This window comes from Aegilops tauschii, chromosome 3, assembly GCF_002575655.3.
Source record: "Aegilops tauschii subsp. strangulata cultivar AL8/78 chromosome 3, Aet v6.0, whole genome shotgun sequence".
Lineage (NCBI taxonomy): Eukaryota > Viridiplantae > Streptophyta > Magnoliopsida > Poales > Poaceae > Aegilops > Aegilops tauschii.
In genome coordinates this window covers 327,257,551-327,272,770 of record NC_053037.3, presented here as the reverse complement: position 1 = coordinate 327,272,770, position 15,220 = coordinate 327,257,551, and positions in this window count along the sequence as shown.

The following is a 15,220-nucleotide window of genomic DNA, read 5'->3' as shown; positions in this document are numbered from 1 at the left end:
CCCTGTGGCATGTATCGCTTTTGCATCCATCAGAACTAGCTCTACCCTTTGATTATGAATTGCTTTATGATTATCAGCTGCTTACCTGGTGCTTGATCGCCCCTCACGGCCTCCCCGCGTTGCTGACCGGCCTCTTGCACATCCCGCAACGGGAGCTACACATGTTGGCACGACACTTGTACTCGGGTCCGTCCCTGCAACGCTGACAAATCTGAGAGATCGAGCTCTGGCTCGCGGCCTGCCCCGCGCACGTCACCTCACCAGATCCTCAGTGCCTTCATCTTCTTGCTGAAATATCAGAGGCAGGACAACAAACGCGGTTATGAGTTATATTCTCCCTCGGACTAACCCACAGGAATCTTTGGAGCTTAACTACGGGCGGGCCCCCGCCAAGTGTTCCCTTTTCATGCTAATAAATTGCACGTTAAAGGGGGGGGGCTCCCGAGAATCGCGCCTCAGGAGCTCCTACTGGCTCTCCGGCCCTCACCACCTGGCCTTGACCACGGCATCGCGACCTGGCATACCAGCGGCGGCTGAGCCTTGCTCGAGGGCCGGGACCCGAGGACATAGAGCACCAAGATGCTCGATAAAAAGGGGAGGCCAGCGTAAGCCCTACCTAGAAGGATCAACACCAAGGCGCAATCAGGCGCCGCGCAGAGGAATCACCGCGGGCTCGCAAGATAAGCACCCAAGCATATCGTCAACAACCTCGCGATTCAGTATTTCGACTCTCGCAATCTTGCTCGGGCAACGCCACTTTCCTTTTCGGCCTTCAGGGAGTTGCTTGCACGCCAAAGGGGGCCTCTTGAGCATCGTGCCTCAGGAACTCTCACAGGACCTCGGGCCGCTCACCTCCTGGCCTTGACCACGGCATCCCGATCTGGCATACCAGCGACGGCCGTAGCCTGCCTGGGGACTGGGACCTGTCAGTGTAGAGCACTATGCTACTGCGAGAACGAAAAGGGGGGACCTTGCCGGAGTGAGATACGCAAGTACAACATCATGCTAGGAAGGATAACATTGGAGCAAAAGCATTACAGTTCTTACATACCCCCACAGGGCTTGTCACAATTCCGCGTGGGAAACAAAAGAAGAAGACCTCGAAGGACCCCGGCCGCCGGGTATCACCGATGACGTCGAGCGGACATTGTTGCCATGCTCCGAGCGCGGCGAGAGCTCGGCGGCACGTAGCTGTCGTCGTTGGACTCCGGAGAATCGCTCGGCTTGGGAGAGTCGTTGGACTCCAGGGAGTCGTCGCTGCTGCCGGAGGAGCTGCCGGCGAGGCCAGCGGTGAATTCAATGCACGCGGCCGCGCCGCGTGGACTGCCTCTCCTGGAGCAACACTCCAGGCGCCAGCCGTCCTTGTGGAAGACCTTGAAGAAAAGCGTGGAGGCGCCATCGTACTCAAAGTGGATGGCGAGGGCCCCCTCTGTGTGGCAGGCGCAGGCGACCTCGCCCCATCCAAGAGTCATGAACATGTTGCCCGAGGGGACGACCTCAACCTCCGCCCCTATGGCTAGGCTGCAGCAGCCAGCGTGTTGCAGCCACAGCTCAAGTGGCCCCCACGGTGGCATCTCCTCGGCGAAGAACCTCGGGAGCCGGATCCACGTGGGCGGCAGCATTGCCGCCCACACCACGAACTCGCGTGAAGTGCCCTCGGCGTGGGTTCGCAGGCCGGCTGGCCGCACAGCTTTAGCCTGTCCACCGTGGCCCTGGCCCGCGCGGCGGAGGGCACCGCCGCCCTTTCCAGAGCGTTGCGCGCGGGCATACAGAGGAATCAGGAAGCCAGTCGGAGGCCGCTCGCACCAAGGCCGCGTTACCTCTTGCCCCTAGCTAACGTCACGAGGGCGGCGAAATCTCTTCTTCGGCGGAAGTGGCCCGGGCTCCCCCCAAGGGGCTTTTCCTTTCTCCGCTACGGAGAACCTCCTGATCGGCACCATGAATGCTACGGCAAGACGGCAAGACGACGAAGAAGAAGGAGCGGGCAGCAAAAAGATGGAATGGGCAAGGGGGCTCTGCCCCTCCCCTTATTTATAGCCGAAGGAAGGCCAACCGCCGGCCTCCATGATCCCACGCAATGATGATCTTTCTCTGCATGCAGCAGGCTCTTGTCAAGTCGGATGGTTGCTGAGGCAGCGCGGGGAAGCAGAGACGCCCACGTACCATCGATCACCACGTGTCGACCAAGGCCGCAGGCGGTTAAGGCCCACGGCGCTCCGCACTTGCCCTTTGGCTACGCCTCGAAGCCAAGTTCAAGCGCGCCTTGGGCCCGGGGGCTACTGTCGGCGTTCTGGGAATGGGGGTACCAATACTTGCCTGCGTGCAGCCCATGGCGTGGCTCTATCAATGGCCTGGTATGGCCCACCTTCAGCGTCAACAACTCAAGACCCTCGTGAGGTTCCAAGCCTCGCGAGGCGGACGACACCAAGATCTCCAGAAGGAGGGGCCTCCCTAGGCTGGCTCCTGAGGAGCGGAGATTTCTATGCAAGCCTCACCTCACAAGGTTTGAATGACGTGATCCATGACGACCAAGGACAGGCGGGTGCCAGAGGGCGCAGTGCAGCAGTTTCCCCTTTGGTGCTAAAGAAGCAAGCGCATGCGCGGAGTCTCGAGGAATCAGCCAAAGGTTTCCATTCCCGTGCAACAAGACCAAGACCGCTAGGACAGCAGGACGGAGGTCATCGCCGAGCCCACCATGGTGTCATGACCAGAGGCTTTGCAGGTGAAGACTACTTTTGTCAGGATAAGATGTACTAGTTGTCTCCCTTTGAATTTGGCCGTTGTGGGATCCCTTCCGCCTTCATTTGGGAAGAGGACCAAGGCACTATAAATAGGACCTAGCCACCACCATAGAGGGGACGGATCATTTAGATCATCATCTTCCCACCAGCTCAAGAACACACCTCCTGAGGTCGTTCTTCCACTGTACTAGTTCATCCTCAGCCCCTCGAGGCCAATCCACCACAAAGCAGGAGTAGGGTTTTACACCGCAAGGTGGCCCGGACCTGGGTAAACTGCCATGTCTTCTTTACCTTGACTTCATCGAGCTAGGCCGTTAGATTGGCGAGTAGGCAGACTGGGGAGGTTGACTTCTTCGCACGCACCCCAGAGTTTGAACCTCTCAAGGGTCAGCGGAACCCGAAATCCGACACTATGTTTGTCAATCTCTAATAAATTTTACCACTTATACTTTTCCTTATGTGATGTCATTACTTACCATAAGATTAGCATATGATCTTTTTCATTTATTTTCCTTCCTTTTTATTGAAACATAGAAGTAAAGAAATAAAACTCAAACTAAACATTATTATATATCTCGCACACGATTACATAGATAGGTAGATAACTAAGCAAGCACTCGAAAAGAAAGGATATAACTAAACTTTTATTGAACCAAACCAAAGGATAACTAAGGATTGAACAAAAAATATATAAAGCCAAAGATAGTGGTGGTGATACGATACCGGGGCACCTCCCCCAAGCTTGGCACAAGCCAAGGGGAGTGCCCATACCATGAACTCATACCTTTTGTTGGAGAAGATGATGATGGTGGTGGTGAAGTAGTAGCGGGCTTATCCTCCGGCTTCCATGGCAGCGGTTCACCATCATAAGAAGAAGAGTGAGTCTCACGAGTCCTGCAACTAGCAGCTAAACTCATACCTTTAAATCTCTCCTCATATTCAAAGACTTGATTTTGGAGATCATAGATTTGGCTTTGCAGAAAGTTGATTTGCTCGTTGAGAGTGAAGACGATGTCCATGGATTTGCCATCCACCTGGAGATCACGGGTGAAATCCGCGGTCATGAGGTGATTGGCATTGAGTCCATGCTCCACCATCCCCTTGCACTTGAAGACCTCTTGCTCCATAGCTTCGAGCCTAGCCTCCATGGTTCCCGTCCTCTTGGGCCCCTGGACGTCCCAGATATGGAGCACCCCCACACGCATCTCAATGGCTTGAGGGTGCTGCATCACCTCCCACAAATACGGATTGATGACGTTCTCGAAGAACTTGTCCTTGGAGGAGCTCGAGGCGGCCATGGCGATCTAGATCTGTCAGGAAATAGCAAAAAAGAAGAACAGAATATTTCTCCATGATACGGTGGTTAATAAGTTCGGGGGGTATATAAAGATTTTCTATCTTGGGAAACAAGCAAACGGGGGGAAAACGAAGTCGGGAAGGTTCCCGAGGAAGGCACAACCCACCTGGGCGCGCCAGGGGGCCCAGGCGGGCCCTGGTGTCTTGTGCCCTCCTCGGTTGCCTTCCGGGTCGCTTCTTATTGTCCTAATTTTTGTCATATCCCAAAACTGACAGAAAATATTTTGCGGATTTTTCGGAGTCCGTTTACTTATCGTATCACGTACCTCCTCTTTTTCAGGATTCTGGAGTGTTCCGGAAGGTTTCTTTTATGTGTTCCTCCGGTGTCATGGTTTGAATAATATTGATTTCAACATTAATAGGCGTACCTGAGATATAGTGTTAAATTCTTTGACCATTGACCACCTTCGGGTTAGTACCTTCGGCATTATTAATCTTGATAGCTCCAGAGCGATAAACCTCCTCGATGATATATGGTCCTTCCCATTTAAAGAGAAGTTTTCCTGCAAAGAATCTGAAACGAGAGTTGTATAAAAGAACATATTCTCCAACTTTGAATTCCCGCTTTTGGATTCTTTTTTCATGCCATCTTTTAACCTTTTTTTAAATAATTTTGCATTTTCATAAGCTTGGGTTCTTCATTCATCTAATGAGCTAATATCAAATAACCTCTTTTCACCGGCAAGTTTGAAATCATAGTTGAGTTCTTTAATTGCCCAATATGCTTTATGTTCTAACTCAAGAGGCAAATGACAAGATTTTCCACAAACCATTTTATAAGGAGACATACCCATGAGATATTTATAAGCTGTTTTGTAGGCCCAAAGTGCATCATCTAATTTCTTAGACCAGTTCTTCCAAGACCTATTAAAAGTTTTCTGTAATATTAGTTTTATTTCCCTATCGCTAAGTTCAACTTGACCACTAGATTCAGGATGATAGGGTGATGCAATTCTATGGTTAGCATCATATTTAGCAAACATTTTACGGAAAGCACCATGAATAAAGTATGAACCACCATCAGTCATTAAGTATCTAGGGACTCACTACTGGAATCAGCTAATTTGCCATCTGCCAGCTCTTTGCCGTCTGCTAGCTGACGGCAAAGAAGCTCTTTGCCATCAGCTACCCAAAAGCGGACGGCAAAGAAGCTCTTTGCCATCTGCGAGCTCCTTGCCGTCTGCCAGCGGACGGCAAAGAATCTTTGCCGTCCGCTGCCAGACGGCAAAGAGAGAGGTGGCCCCACCCCCCGCCCGTTTGGAAAAAACTTAACGCCCCACCTCTTTGCCGTCTGCCAGCAGACGGCAAAGAGGCAAAAGGGCGGACGGCAAAGAGTGGCGGACGGCAAAGAGGAGACTACCTACCGGCCCTTACCCCCCCGCCTGTTACTCTCTGTTCTCTCCCTCTCTCTCCTCGCCGACGTGCCCCGCCACCACATCCCACCCCACCGTCGCCGCCGCCGCCCCCACCACTCGCCGCCGCCCGGTCGCCCCACCACCCCGCCGCCCCATCGGCCCCCCGCCCCGTCGCCACTGCCGCCCGGCGCCTTCGCCCCAGCACCCGTCGCCCCGCCGCCCCGGCCCCCCGCGCCCCACCGCCCCGGCCCCCCGCCGCCCCGGGGCCCCGCTGCCCCGTCGCCCCCCCGCCCCGGCCCCCTGCCGCCCCGGCGCCCCGGCCCCCCCGCGCCCCACCGCCCCGGGCCCGGCGATGCCGCCCCAGGCCGCCCCGCACCCCTCCTCCACCGGCCACCTCCTCCACCGCCCGCCCCCTCCTCCACCGGCCACCTCCTCCACCGGCCCTGCCCCAGGTGAGCTCTACCTCCTCTTTTTTCCCTTTTTTCTGTTATTTTAGTTTTAGGTTTATGTTTAGTTTAGATTTAGTTTTAGGTTTAGTTTTAGTTTATTTTTATTTTTAGGTTTAGATTTAGTTTTTTCCTTTTTTCTGTTTTATTAGTTTTAGGTTTATGTTTGGTTTAGATTTAGTTTTAGTTTTAGATTTAGATTTAGTTTTAGTTTTAGGTTTAGTTTAGTTTGAGGAAAGAAGAAGAAGAAGAGAAAAAGAGGAGAGGAGGAGAAGAAGAAGAGGAAAAAGGAAAGGAAGAAGAAGAAGAGGAGGAGGAGAAGAAAAAAGAAGAAGAGGAAGAAGAAGAAGAAAAAAGAGGAGAGGAGGAGAAGAAGAAGAGGAAAAAGGAAAGGAGGAAGAAGAAGAAGAAGAAGAAGAAGAAGAAGAAGGAAAAAAGGAAGAAAAGGAAGAAAAGGAAGAAGAGGAAGAAGAAGAAAAGGAAAAAAGAGGAAAAAACCCCGACCCGACACGGCACCCCGACCCCGACCCGGCACCCCGACACGACACCCCGACCCCCAGACCCCGGCCCTGACACCCCGACCCCGATCCCGACCCCGATACCCCGACCCCGAGCCTGACCCGACACCCCGACCCCGACACCGACATGGCACCCCGACCCCGACCCGGCACCCCGACCCGACACCCCGACCCCGACCCCGACACCGACACGACACCGACACCCTGACACCACACCCACCCTTACCCCGACACCGACACGGCACCCCGACCCCGACCCGACACCCCGACCCCGAGACCCCGACCCTGAGCCTGACCCGACACCCCGACCCCGACACCGACACGGCACCCCGACCCCGACCCGGCACCCCAACCCGACACCCCGACCCCGAGACCCCGACCCCGACCCCGACCCCGACACCCCGATCCCGAGCCTGACCTGACACCGACACGGCACCCCGACCCCGACCCGGCACCCCGACCCGACACCCCGACCCCGAGACCCCGACCCCGACACCCCGACCCCGAGCCTGACCCGACACCCCGACCCCGACCCCGACACGGCACCCCGACCCCGACCCGGCACCCCGACCCAACACCCCGACCCCGACACGGCACCCCGACACCGACACGACACCCCGACCCCCGACACCTCCCGAAAAGGTGTTCTTTGGCCTTCCAGAAGCCGACGGGGTCATATATTTGTGAATTATTAGTTAGGTCATATATCTTTCGATTTTGTTACGAAAAACATCATATATAATTGTGTTGATCGGGTAGTTTTAAATGTGCAGTTGTTTCATCGCTGCGAGGTTTGGTGTTCGACGACCTCGCCGTGCGTTTGACGAGCTCTGCCCCTTCGTTCGTGGGTGAGCACAAATGACATGTCCTCCTCCCCCATTAATTATTTGATCTATTCCGATGAAACTTGATAGCTAGCTATATATGTGTCTTGAATCATCAGTATGCGTAACCAATATGTGTCTCCCGTTCGAAAGCGTCATAGTTATAAATATGCATGCATTTGCATATTTATAACCTTGATTCTTTCGAATTGTCCAACGCTATCCATGGACAGCCTGAGTATGTTTAGATTGGGTTCGTTTTCCCATATGCTTTGCTCCGGATCCGACGCATAAATTTCGTCAGTGCCTCCCCTGTTGTTCTTCGGGTACACATCCTCTCTGTTTATTGCAGAGACATGTATCAGGAGAACAGCGGGGAGGTGCTGCCGAAATTTTGCGTAGGATCCGGAGCATAGCATGGGAAAATGAACCCAATCTAAACATACTCGGGTGGGATTAGGACCTATCATTACCTATTAGAGTGTAGGTTGCATGGACGTAATAAAATTGACAAAGTAGATCAACTGATGAATATATACATGGTGAATTATATATATACATATATATATATATATATATTTGTTGTGTGTCTAGTAGCTCTATGTACACCGGTCACACTGGTCAGAACAAATCGAGCACTGAATGGTTCACAAAAACCAAGGGGTTTGTGCGAGCCGCATTTGCAAATGGCCAGAGGAAAACCTGGTGCCACTGTTTACGGTGCGGCAATTGGGAAAAGAGGACAGAGGCTGAAATGGGCAAACACCTGCAGAAGAGTGGTTTTACGCCCGATTATACGGTGTGGACATTTCATGGTGAGTCTGCCAAACGTGACCGAGCTGAGGTGGATCGTCGTCGCACCGACGAGCATGGTACCGGGATGGAAAACATGGTGCAAGACTTCGATGATGCTCGGGATTCGGACGAGGAGATGGAGGAATCTGCAAAGGCCTTCAATGAAATGTTGGAGTCTTCAAAACGTCCGCTCCATGAGCACACTGAGCTTTGTCAGTTGGATGCCATCTCACAAGTAATGGCTCTGAAGGCTCAGTTCAACTTGGGGAGCTACGATGCAATGATGATAGTATTTGGACGCTTTCTACCCAAAGGCCATGTAATGCCTGCAAACCTGTACCAGTCGGACAAAATCCTCCGTGCACTGAAGATGCCCTATGATAAGATACATGCCTGTGAGAAAGGATGTGTCTTGTTTAGGCTTGACTATGCGGACTTGAACTATTGTCCCATTTGCAAGTCTTCCAGGTATGTTGTGGTAGACAACGGAATGGGTGAGAAGACACAGACCAAAATCCCCGTTAGTGTTCTTCGGTATATGCCAATTGTACCAAGACTTCAACGTCTTTTCATGGTCGAAGAGACGGCCAGACAGATGACATGGCACAAAACGGGCAAAAGAACCGAACTAGATGCAGATGGGAATCTGATGATTGTACACACATCGGATGGTGTTGCATGGAAAAAGTTTGATGAATTACATGGTGACAAAGCGGCAGATCCGAGGCATCCTCGAGTCGGCATCAGGACGGATGGGTTCAGTGTGTTTGGTATGACGGCAGCCCAATACAGTTGTTGGCCCGTATTTGTCTTTCCACTCAATCTCCCCCCCGGACAGATTATGCAAAGAAAGAACATTTTCCTGACGTTGATAATTCCAGGGCCCAACTATCCGGGGAAAAATATGAATGTGTACATGCAACCGCTTAAGGACGAATTGCAAGAAGCCTGGGATAATGGGTTCAAGACATACGACGCCTATAGCAAACGGAACTTCATAATGCGTGTCTGGTACATGTACTCGACGCATGACTTGCCGGCGTATGCGCTATTCATTGGCTGGTGTGTGCATGGAAGGTTCCCGTGCCCCACATGCAAGGGAGCTCATGAGTTTCGTTGGCTTCAGGCCGGTCGCAAGTTTTCTTGCTTCGACATGCATAGACAGTTCCTGAATCCTCGCCATAAGTTCAGGAAAGACAAGAAGAACTTCATCAGAGGTAGAGTTGTCAAAAACTCTGCACCACCTGCATTGACAGGCCAACAGACCCTGGATCAGTTAAACGCTCTCGAGCCAGATCCAGAGCGTCCAGGGTACTTCAAGGGGTATAATTCTAAGCACGCCTGGACTCACAAAACATGCTTATGGGATCTGCCTTACTTCAAAGACCTCCTTTGCCCACACAACATCGACGTGATGCACACTGAGAAGAATATCGCCGAGGCACTTTTTGGTACATTGTTCGGCATAGATGGGAAGTCAAAGGATAATACTAAGGCTAGAGTCGATCTGGAGGCGCTATGTGATAGGCCGTTACAAAACATGAAAGAACCGAAAGGAAAGCAGAACTGGACGAAGCCAAAGGCATGGTTCAATCTTGGAAGGCCAGCTATGAGGGAAATTATCTTGTGGGTGAAAATGCAGTTGATGTTCCCCGATGGGTATGCAGCGAATCTACAGAGGGGAGCCAGTCTTGATAAATTGAAGATATTTGGTCTCAAGAGTCATGATTGGCACATATGGATTGAGCGGGTAATGCCGGTGATGTTGCGTGGCTTCATCCCTGAGGATGAATGGCTAGTACTGGCAGAACTCAGCTATTTCTTCCGTGTTCTTTGTGCGAAAGAACTATCGCCTGGCGTGCTAGAAGAAATGGAAGAGTTGGCGCCGGAGTTGATCTGCAAGTTAGAGAAGATCTTTCCACCGGGCTTCTTTAATCCAATGCAACATTTGATTTTGCATCTCCCGACCGAGGCAAGATTGGGGGGGCCCGTGCAAAATCATTGGTGCTACCCAACTGAGAGGATGCAGAAGACGCTTCGACAAAAATGTAAAAATAAACGTAGAATTGAAGCATCGATGGCTGAGGCATTCATCACTGAGGAGGCGGCAAACTTCGTGACAGCACACTACGAAGCCAAAAATCGTCATTTGCATAATCCGAAGCCTCGGTACAATGCTGACGACCCTAAAAAGGGTGGATCCAACCTCAGCCTATTCAAAGGGAATCTCGCACCAGCCAGTGTTTCAAATCCAGTATCTTTGGATAACGAACAATGGCGGACCATTTCGTTGTATATCTTCAACAACCTGATAGAAGTGCGGCCGTACATCGAGTAAGTTCTCGGTACATAGTTTCGCAACTTCTATTTCCTTTGAACTGCTCTTATTCCTGGATATTTCATACAGTCGATACGTCGCCTTATTCTCGTATGGAGCGGTGATCCAAAAGGATTCTGTCGAAGAGTATGAGCTTCTCGCAAAGCAAGGAGGCGGCTATCCCGGTTTCATCTCTTGGTTCAAACAAACGGTAATTTCTATGAGACTTGTAGGCTAATTTGTAGGCGGCTATCCCGGTTTCATTCGCTAATTTGTGTGTAATGCAACAATCCTTTCATATTAAACTTGTAGGCTAATTTAGAGTCTATGGACGCCGAATTGAGACAAGTCGCTAATGGTTTTGACTATAAGGTCCGTTCATTTGAAAAATACGACATCAACGAGTATCGCTTTCGTACCTATGGCAAAGAGCTATCTATGGTCGACCGAAAGTCTACAAATTGTTGTGTATCTGCTATCGGCGAAGGAGGTACCCAGTATTATGGGAGAGTTGAAGCAATTTATGAACTTCTATTCTATGGTGAAAACCCACCGAATGTCGTAGTCTTCAAATGTTATTGGTTTCAGCCGAAGGAGACTAGAAGGACTCATGAACATATAGGGCTAGTTGAAATCAACCAAAGCACCCATTTAGATGTTCCTGATGTCTATATTACGGCTGAACAGGCGACCCAAGTATTCTATCTACCGTGGGCCTGCCAAACTAATCCAAATCTGAAAGGTTGGGATGTCGTTTATGAAGTGCCGCCACGTGCTAGACTATCTCCCCCAAAGGAAGAGGATTATGAACCTCACATTAACCCAGACACATATGAAGGAGAATTCTTCCAAGAGACACGTCTTTCCAAAAAGCGTTTCAAGAACCGCTATACTTCACCCCAAAACATTGAAGTAGACAGCGACAGTGAATCCGACATCACCCCAGAGGAGGAACAAGAAGAGCCGGAACAAGAAGAGGTTACTGCTACGGATGACCTGTCATTGCTTGACCGATTACGTCAAGGTGGCCTTCCACATGTTGATGCCACTGAACCCTATGAGCCCGTCATTGATTATAGTGATGATGATGATTATGCATTTATTGATGATACTGATCGAGATTATTAGTAGTGTCAGGTATTAAAAAAATTTATGTTGTACTTGATGATGATACACTTAAGTGATACACATATTATTATTCATGTCGGTCTTTTTTTTATGTTGTACTAATTTCGTTTACTGTTTGTCATGGCAGGTGTTGAAAGATGGTGGGCGCTGGTCGGGAGCGCGCCAAGGCCCCTTCTTCGTCGGCGCGTGGTCTGAGGTCTTCCATTCCAGACGCACCTCTCCGCCGAGCGTTGCTGGACAGTATGGCCACACCGCCGGGCCCTTCTTCGTCGACCGCGGTGCCCAGCAGGGGACGAGGTAGGAAGAGAGGAGGTGGGGCACGTGGTCGCGGGAGAGGAGTTAGGGTGACTGCTACGGCGCCTTCCTCGCCGCCACCCCCAGGTGTTTCACCCGAGCACGTGACTGCTAGGGTGGACTCGTCCGAGGAGGAGGCTACACGGACTCCGGTCCACGAGCCTCCGGTCCACGGGTCTTGGGCCCACGAGCCTCGGGTCGACTGGCCTTCGGCCCACGAGAGTTCGGCCCACGAGACCCCGGAGGAGCACACGTCCGGATGGGGTACCTGGCCGGATCAACCCGAGGAGCCGAGTGGCCATGCTGATGATGGCGGGGAGCCGACTGATCTTGAGGAGGAGGGGGGCACCGTCTACCAGCGTGGTGCTCCACGGCTCCCGTCCGTGCCGGTGACCCGCGAGCAGAGGTGGTTGATTTTCCCTGATGGGGAGAGGTACGTAAGTGCATTTAATATTTTTGTACCTTGTGCATTCACGTTTCTTCAAATAACTAATGCGTTGGCCTTGTCATGCTGCAGGGGTTGGGACCACCATCATAGTGTCCGCCGGCCCAACTCCGTCCTTGGAGTTCTTTGCTGGCAAAACTTCCCGGGGTTTGTCACGTTGCCTGGTGAGGGTCGGCTTCCAGAGCTTGGATTGAGCTGGTAGCACTACGTGGCTGCCCCGGCCCCGCCGGATGAGATTATCGACGGTGTCGTGTGCGACACGAGGGCAGACATGGTGATCAGAAAGTTCTGGGTAATTTCTCCTTTACACATTTAAAAATCTTCAACTAGCTAGTTATTAATTGTACTAATCAATATTGTCTCATTTGATTGCAGACATTCTACAGGTGTGAGGAGGGATACGAGGAGGATGCGGCACATGTTATCGAGAACGTCTGCAAGCGCCTACTCCAGAACTTACGGCACGAGGCTCGGGTGCAGGCTGTTCGAGACTACTACGCCTTGCGTGGTATCAAGAAGACCAAGCCGGCGTGCCGCGATAAGTTCCTGAGTAAGGAGAAGTACATGATGGTAATTCTTAAGGCCTTCTACTTAAGTTCCTTCATTTAGTAATTCTTAGCCGTAGCGCTCAAGTTTCTATTTGCTAACTTAGGCGCCTCCGAGATGGTGTGCGGATCGGATGGATTGTTGGGAGGTGTTGGTCGATGAGTGGTGCTCAAAAGAATGGCTAGCCCTCCACAACGAGGCCAAGGACAAACGTGCCCAAATGGAAGGTGTGCCACACCATCAAGGTAGCTCCAACTTATATCAGTTCGGGCGCAACTGGGTATGTGGTTTGCTTCATGATTCATGCAATTCATTCATCGTGCTAGCTTGAGCCCTTTAATTACTAATTTACATTGTTTCTCTCTTTTAGGCACGCCACAATAAGGTGGATAAGGTGCCAGAGGTGTACGACCTGTATGCCATGGCCCACACTGCCTCTTTCAAGAAAGTCAAGGCTTTCTCTCAGTCTGACCTCGATGATGCAAACAACTTCACCAACATCTCCTCCCACAACAAGCTCGTGAGATATAGAGATGAGGGGAAGACGAGGAAAGGGGAGGACTTTAACCCGAGCCAGGGTCCCATTGATCCAGAGCTGGTGATGATATCTGGTGGCGGGAGGTCCCATGGCTCCATAGCCATTGGAGATGGACTTATCCGTTGTCCTAGCACTCTCCCGGAGATCAAGGCGCGCCAGTCGAGCTCCGCTCCTGAGATAAGGCCTCGTGAACGGCCAGTGCAACTCGCCATCAAGGTTAGTGATACGTACTCAGTTATCTTTCTCCATTACATTGTGTGCGCTTCCATCAATGATTACAAATGGTCATGTGAGTGGTGTTGCAGGCTGCTATACAGAGTGAGAGAGATAGAACGGAGAAACTTCTGGCGGAGGCGGCGGAGAGGCAGCGGGAGTTGGAGGAGAGGACGACAAAGATGATGGAGGAGGAGAGGGCACGGAATGACATGCAGGCAAGGGCCATGTACGAGCTCCTTGTGGTAAGTTTCTTCTGCAGATTAGCCAAAACATTCATGTAGTGTTTGTCTCATTACTAACTAGTATGACTGAGTCGTCAAAACCAAATGTGCAGTCTGTGTGCGAGAAGACAGGTCAGACCGCTCTGCCGATGCCAGTGATTGCTCCTGGGACCACGGTGAGTTTTATTTGAATGGACATTACTTGCTAGTCTTAACATTTGAGTGTCATCATGCTAACAAGACATTGGAAATGATCTTTGGTGCAGCGTAACTCCAGACAAGCATCGCACGATCCTTCTCCAGCTTTCGACACGAGCCAGCCCGCTCCTACACCTCCTGGATCTTGGTAAGTTTATCTAGTGTTTTGCTTAACACATGCATAAAGACCTAGACTTAGCTTTATTTCCTCCAATGCTTACCATAATGACCTAGACTTAGCTTCTTCTCCTCCAAAATGACTTAATAAGCTTACTGACCTCCAAAACCATCCATTTTACCTAAGTTAGCTCTAAAACGATCTGTACTTAGCTTACTTATGTCAAAAATTGCATAATTAGCTTAGTTAGCTCATAGACGATCCATTTTACCTAAGTTAGCTCTAAAATGACCCATTTTACCTAGGTTAGCTTATAAATGATCCAGTTCATCCAAGTTAGCTCAAAAATGACCCATTTTACCTAGATTAGCTCCTAAATGATCCATTTTACGTACGTTACCTTTAAAATGACCCATTTCACCTAGGTTAACTCCAAAATGACCCATCTTACCTAGGTCATCTCATAAACGATCCATTTCAACTAATTTAGCTCATAAACGATCCATTTCACCAAGTTAGCTAAAAAATGATCCATTTCACCTAAATAAGCTCTTAAATGATCCATTTCACCTAAGTTAGCTCAAAAATATCCATTTCAACTAAATTAGCTCATAAATGATCCATTTCACCTAAGTTAGCTCAAAAACGATCCATTTCAACTGAGTTAGCTCATAAATGATCCATTTCACCTAAGTTAGCTAAAAAACGATCCATTTCACCTTAGTTACCTCAAAAACGATCCATTTGACCTTAGTTAGCTCATAAACGACCCATTTCAACTAAGTTAGCTCATAAATGATCCATTTCACCTTAGCTAGCTCATAAACGACCCATTTCAACTTAGTTACCTCATATATGATCCATTTCACGTAAGTTAGCTCATAAATGACATACTCTTCTTGTTCTAGTCTTCTTCTTGTTCTACTCTTCTTCTTGTTCTACTCTTCTTGTTCTAGTCACCTATTTCTAACTTTCTTATTTTGCTATTTTGCAGATTTCATTCACTTCATGGAAGCTACTCTTCTTGTTCTAGTCTTCTTGTTTATGTATGGATGGAACTTTGCTTATGTATGAAGGCTCTTTGTGATATGAATGGAACTTTTTTTATGTATGAAGGAACTTTGTTTATGTATGAAGGAACTTTCTTTATGGATGGAACTTTGT